This window comes from Oncorhynchus tshawytscha, linkage group LG28 (assembly GCF_018296145.1).
Source record: "Oncorhynchus tshawytscha isolate Ot180627B linkage group LG28, Otsh_v2.0, whole genome shotgun sequence".
Lineage (NCBI taxonomy): Eukaryota > Metazoa > Chordata > Actinopteri > Salmoniformes > Salmonidae > Oncorhynchus > Oncorhynchus tshawytscha.
The window spans coordinates 23,154,810-23,160,129 of record NC_056456.1 but is presented as its reverse complement, the minus strand read 5'-3'; the positions used below and the strand labels follow the sequence as shown (position 1 = coordinate 23,160,129).

The following is a 5,320-nucleotide window of genomic DNA, read 5'->3' as shown; positions in this document are numbered from 1 at the left end:
ACTCTATGTTTAGACCGTGTTATGTGAGTGATGCTTCAACATCCACAAAATGAGCGGTTTGTGAGTTGACCCTTGTATCTTATCATGCACCTCATCACCCTCCCCACCACCTTACATCCAGTTTTAGATAGAAACTCAGTCACAACACTATCATCTGCTGATTCAGGTAATTCTTTAATTGTATCCTGAATTGAGTTCTGGTCAGACATGCGACTTCAAACTGAAAGGATTATTCTGTTTGAACACAACATGTTTTCATCTGACTGGCATTCCTCTAATCAGAAGCTTTGCCCATGCTTCCTTACTGAGAGGGTATATACGCCAGAGTGCAGGTACTCTCTGTACTGACCTCATGTGGTTTGGATGAATTTCATGTTTGAGACTGTGGTAGAGCTCTTCCTCCTTAATGGGGTTGGCTATGGCTTCCTCCTTAGTCAGGATTTCTCTCTCCATGATAAAAATAGATAAAACAAGGGACTCCCGAGTGGATCAGTGGTCTAAAGCACTACATTGCAGTGCTTGAGGTGTCTCTACAGACCCGGGTTTGATCCCAGGCTGTGTCACAGCTGGCCGTTACCGAGAGACGCTTGAAGCGGTGTGCAATTAATTGTCCAGGTTAGGGGAGGTTTTGGCAGGCCAGCATTTACTTGTCCCATTGCGCTCTAGCAATTCCTTGTGGTGCCTGCAAGCTAACTTCGGTCGCCATTTGGACAGTGTTTCCTCTGACACAGTGGTGCTTCCGGGTTAAGCGAGCAGTGTGTCAAGAAGTGGTGCAGCTTAGCAGGGTTGTGTTTCACAGGACGCATGGCTCAAAACCGTAGACTCTCCTGAGTCTGTAGGGGAGTTGCAGTGATGGGACAAGACTTTAACTACCAATTGGGGGGTAAAAGACCTCAAAAAGTTTAACTCATCTTTGGGGCATTTTGTCCCACAACCAGGTCTCATTTTCCTTGACATCAATTTTTGCATCACTGGAGATAGCCACAACTGCAGCAGCCATTTGAGTTGTAGTGTTAATGTTTAAAATAATTTGTTTTACATTGAAATGTATCAACAAGACGATTCAGCATCATACAGTGAAGATGCTTCTTACTCTAGAATTGATGGATGGTTGATCCTCAAATAGATATTTGCTGGATTCAGTGTTCTCCAGCAATTGAAGCTGCTAAGTTGGGATGAATACTAGACAAAAGGAGATGTCAAAACATAACAAAACAAAATATGGATATATCTTTCCGGTAGATTAAAAAACTAAAAAATTTAACTGCTCTTTAAGACAGTATCATCTTTAAGTCTTCATACAAAAGCTCCTTAGAAGCATCTTCCTCCAGAAAACCTGAAATGGTCCTGTTCATTCAAATGTAAATTATTATGAAGATTATCACGACTAAGCCTTCCGCATGAGAAGGCACTATAATGGAACATAACATCACCTAAAACCAGTTCACTACCACACACATGGCTTTTTAATCACTATGTGTAATATTAGAAACAACCAATGGGCCATTTACTATAGAAGATCTAGAACGCTCTTGACAGTTGTTCTTTGTGTCAAAAACAGATTATTTTTTAAAGCAAGATAGTAATCGTATGTACAATGCATTTGAAAGTATTCAGACCCCCTGACTTTTTTCACATTTTGTTACGTTACAGTCTTATCCTAAATTTGAATAAATATATTTTTCCCTCATCAATCTACACGCAATACCCCATAAGGACAAAGTAAAAACAGATTTTTAGACATTTTTCCAAAATGTATATAAAATACAAAAAATGAAATATAACATTTACACAAGTATAAGTATTCAGACCCGTCACACGGTGCTTTGTTGAAGCACCTTTGGCAGTGATTAAAGCCTCGAGTCTTCTTGGGTATGACGCTAGAAGCTTGGCACACGGGGCAGTTAGTCTTGTGATTAGAGTGATGGGCCAGTAACCGAAAGGTTGCTAGATCGAATCCCCAAGCTGACAAGGTAAAAATCTGTTGTTCTGTCCCTGAACAAGGCAGTTAACCCAATGTTCCTAGGCTGTCACTGTAAATAAGAATTTGTTCTTAACTGACTTGCCTACTTAATTTATTTAATAAACCTTTATTTAATAAAAATATTTGTGGAGTTTCTCCCATTCTTCTCTGCAGATCCTCTCAAGCTCTGTCAGGTTGGATGTGGAGTGTCGCTGCACAGCTAGTTTCAGGTCTCTCCAGATGGCTTCCATGGAAGATCGGTTATATCGGTTCAAGTCCGGGCTCTGGCTGGGCTATTCAGAGACTTGTCCCAAAGCCACTCCTGCGTTGTCTTGGCTGTGTGCTTAGGGTCGTTGTCTTGTTGGAAGCTGAACCTTTGCCCCAGTCTGAGGTCCTGAGTGCTCTGGAGCAGGTTTTCACCAAGGATCTCTCTGTACTTTACTCCGTTCATCTTTCCCTTGATCCTGACTAGTTTCTCCACAGCATGATGCTGCCACCACCATGCTTCACCGTAGGGATGGTGCCAGGTTTCCTCCAGACGTGACGCTTGGCATTCAGGCCAAAGAGTTCAATCTTGGGTTCATCAGACCAGAGAATCTTGTTTCTCATGGTCTGAGAGTCCGTGGCCTTTGGCTGTCATGTGCCTTTTACTGAGGAGTGGCTTCCATCTGGCCACTCTACCATAAAGGCCTGATTGGTGGAGTGCTGCAGAGATGGTTGTCCTTCTGGAAGGCTCTCCCATCTCCCAGAGGAACTCTGGAGCTCTGTCAGAGTGACGATCAGGTTCTTGGTCACCTCCCTGACCAAGGCCCTTCTCCCCCAATTGCTCAGTTTGGCCAGCTCTAGGAAGAGTCTTGGTGGTTCCAAACTTCTTCCATTTAAGAACAATGGAGGCCACTGTGTACTTGGGGACCTTCAATGCTTCAGAAATTGTTTGGTACCCTTCCCCAGATCTGTGTCTCGACACAATCCTGTCTCGGAGCTCTATGGACAATTCCTTTGACCTCATGGCTTGGTTTTTCTCTGACAAACACTGTCAACTGTGGAACCTTAAATAGACAGATGTGTGCCTTTACAAAACATGTCCAATCAATTGAATTACCACAGGTGGAGCCCAATCAAGTTGTAGAACATCTCAAGGATGATCAATGGAAACAGGATGCACCTTTCGAGTCTCATAGCAAAGGGTCTGAAAACGTATGTAAATAAGGTATTTCTGTTTTTTATTTTTAACAAATTTGCAAAAATGTCCAATAACCTGTTTTCACTTTGTCCTTATTGGGTATTGTGTGTAGATTGATGAGGGAATAATTAATTTAATACATTTTAGAATAAGGCTGTAACGTAACAAAATGTGGATAAAGTCAAGGGGTCTGAATACTTTCCGAATGCACTGTATGTAGGCCTACAGTGATGTACAGTGGTGTTTAGACCAAAAATACTGAGATTGTTGACTTAAAAACCCCAACCATATTGATCATTAGTACTTACATAACTGACAAAAAGCCTTGAAGAATTACATTTGAAGAGACTTGTGTTTTCTGCCTTGGTGGTATTAGTGCTGAGTAGTCCACTAATGCATTTTGCTATTCAGCAAGCTAATGTAAGAAAACAAACATATACACGAGTAATGATGACAGATAAGACTACATAGAGGGATATTTTCATAGAAATGTCATCCATTGAATCCAATGCCTTATTCAAAGCCTTTATCAAATCATGTATCATAAATAGCCAAATAGCCTGTCAGGGTGTCAACATCATGTTCTGCTGAGGGCTTGCTACCGATTTCGACACACAGGGTTTTTCAAATGACACATACAGTGACTCTTTGCTGACCTCTTAACACCACACAGGCTTTTACCCACAAACGTGTTATGTGCATGTTATATAAGACTACATAGTGGTATCTATCGACTTTCATTTCCCAAAGGCCAGGCTTTGAATAAGACTAAGGAGACAGCTGCAGGAAGGAAGGAAGACGATCATGCACTATAAAGGGCTTGCAGTTGCGTCATAAATCACCTAGCAACCGCACCAGCGCCATGTTGGAAGTCTTCCAATCGTCCACATGGTTGGCTGCATTTTGCTACCACCGGAAACCACTTGAAGAATGCCCATTATTTCGTTTTTGTAAGGACACAGAAAACGGACGCAGAGAGAGAACGTATTCAAGTAAATAAATACATTTCGACAATGATCAAAAGCCATGTATTATTGGCTTGCTACATAAACGTTGTGTGCAGGCTAACTCGAATGAGCTGCTAACTTTACATAATGTGTAAGTTAGCTAGCTAAGTAAATTAAATATCACCAGTTAGCGAATTTCATGTTAGCTAGCTATCTTGATGTATTTATCGTTGTAACTCTAAATGCATTTGTAGCTAGGTAGCAGTAGCTAGCTAACAACCATGGAAGAGGGTGAAAGTATTAGCTATCAGTTCGATCTGTCAGAGAAGGGAGGGTAGGCTACCCTGGATAGGGCAGGTACTTTTGTGGGAGGACATTATGAAAATATTCTCCAGTTCCAGTCCCTAGCGAGAAAAACTAAGAACAGGGAGATATAGCAACATCGTATTCAGTGCTGTCTAATTTGAGTATGTTTCTTTATGACGTTTTCTGTCCTCAGATACAGAGCTGTGAAACCCTGTCTGCAGATGAAGAGGTCCCAAGAGAATAAGGGTATATCCTTGTATACCATGGATTATATGTGTACCTATATTAGTACATTTTGTGAACAAAAATTCAGTTTAAGTCACACAATGTATAAACCTATTACAACTGGAACAGGCCAACCCTGGTGGGTGTGCACGCTTCTGTTCCAGATTCAATTTATCAAACCTAATTAGTTAATAATCAAGTGTGCTATTGCTGGGCTGGAATGGAAGTCTGCTCACCCAGTAGATCAGGGATCAGTGGTTGGCCACCTCTGGTATTGACCTTCTTCTTTTTTTTTCACTTGAAATTACTATTTACTAATAACAACCTATTTGTTACTAAAATGTCTCAACTTTACATATGAATCAGCTTACTTGTACACTTTTAAATGACATTAAAGTGTTGATTCTTTGAAGTTAAGTATTTAAACTAGTGTCGATGTTGACTAATCACATCACAACCTTGCAATAAAGAGAGGAAGGGAATCGGTCTCCAATGTCTGTTTCTGTGTTGTATTCTCAAATGAACATTACCTTTTTGTTCAGTCATAAGCTCTCCAATTAGCTTAATTTGAATGTCATATTTTTTTCAGGATATCAGCCATGTGAACCCATCTTGCAGCTGATAATGGAATGCAATGCCAATGCAGCCATAGGCCTACAGCAATGGTTCCCAACTCCAGTCCTTGAGTACCCCCCA

The 5,320-nt window shown here is 41.1% G+C and overlaps 1 long non-coding RNA gene across 1 annotated transcript; it reads left to right on the top strand.

Annotated features, from left to right (window-relative positions):
* Window positions 1-3,904: 3,904 nt before the first annotated feature.
* LOC112226475 lies at window positions 3,905-5,111 on the top strand. Its single transcript, XR_002949742.2, has 2 exons — window positions 3,905-4,138; window positions 4,593-5,111. It is a non-coding gene; the product is annotated as an uncharacterized LOC112226475 (long non-coding RNA).
* The last annotated feature ends 209 nt before the right edge of the window (window positions 5,112-5,320 follow it).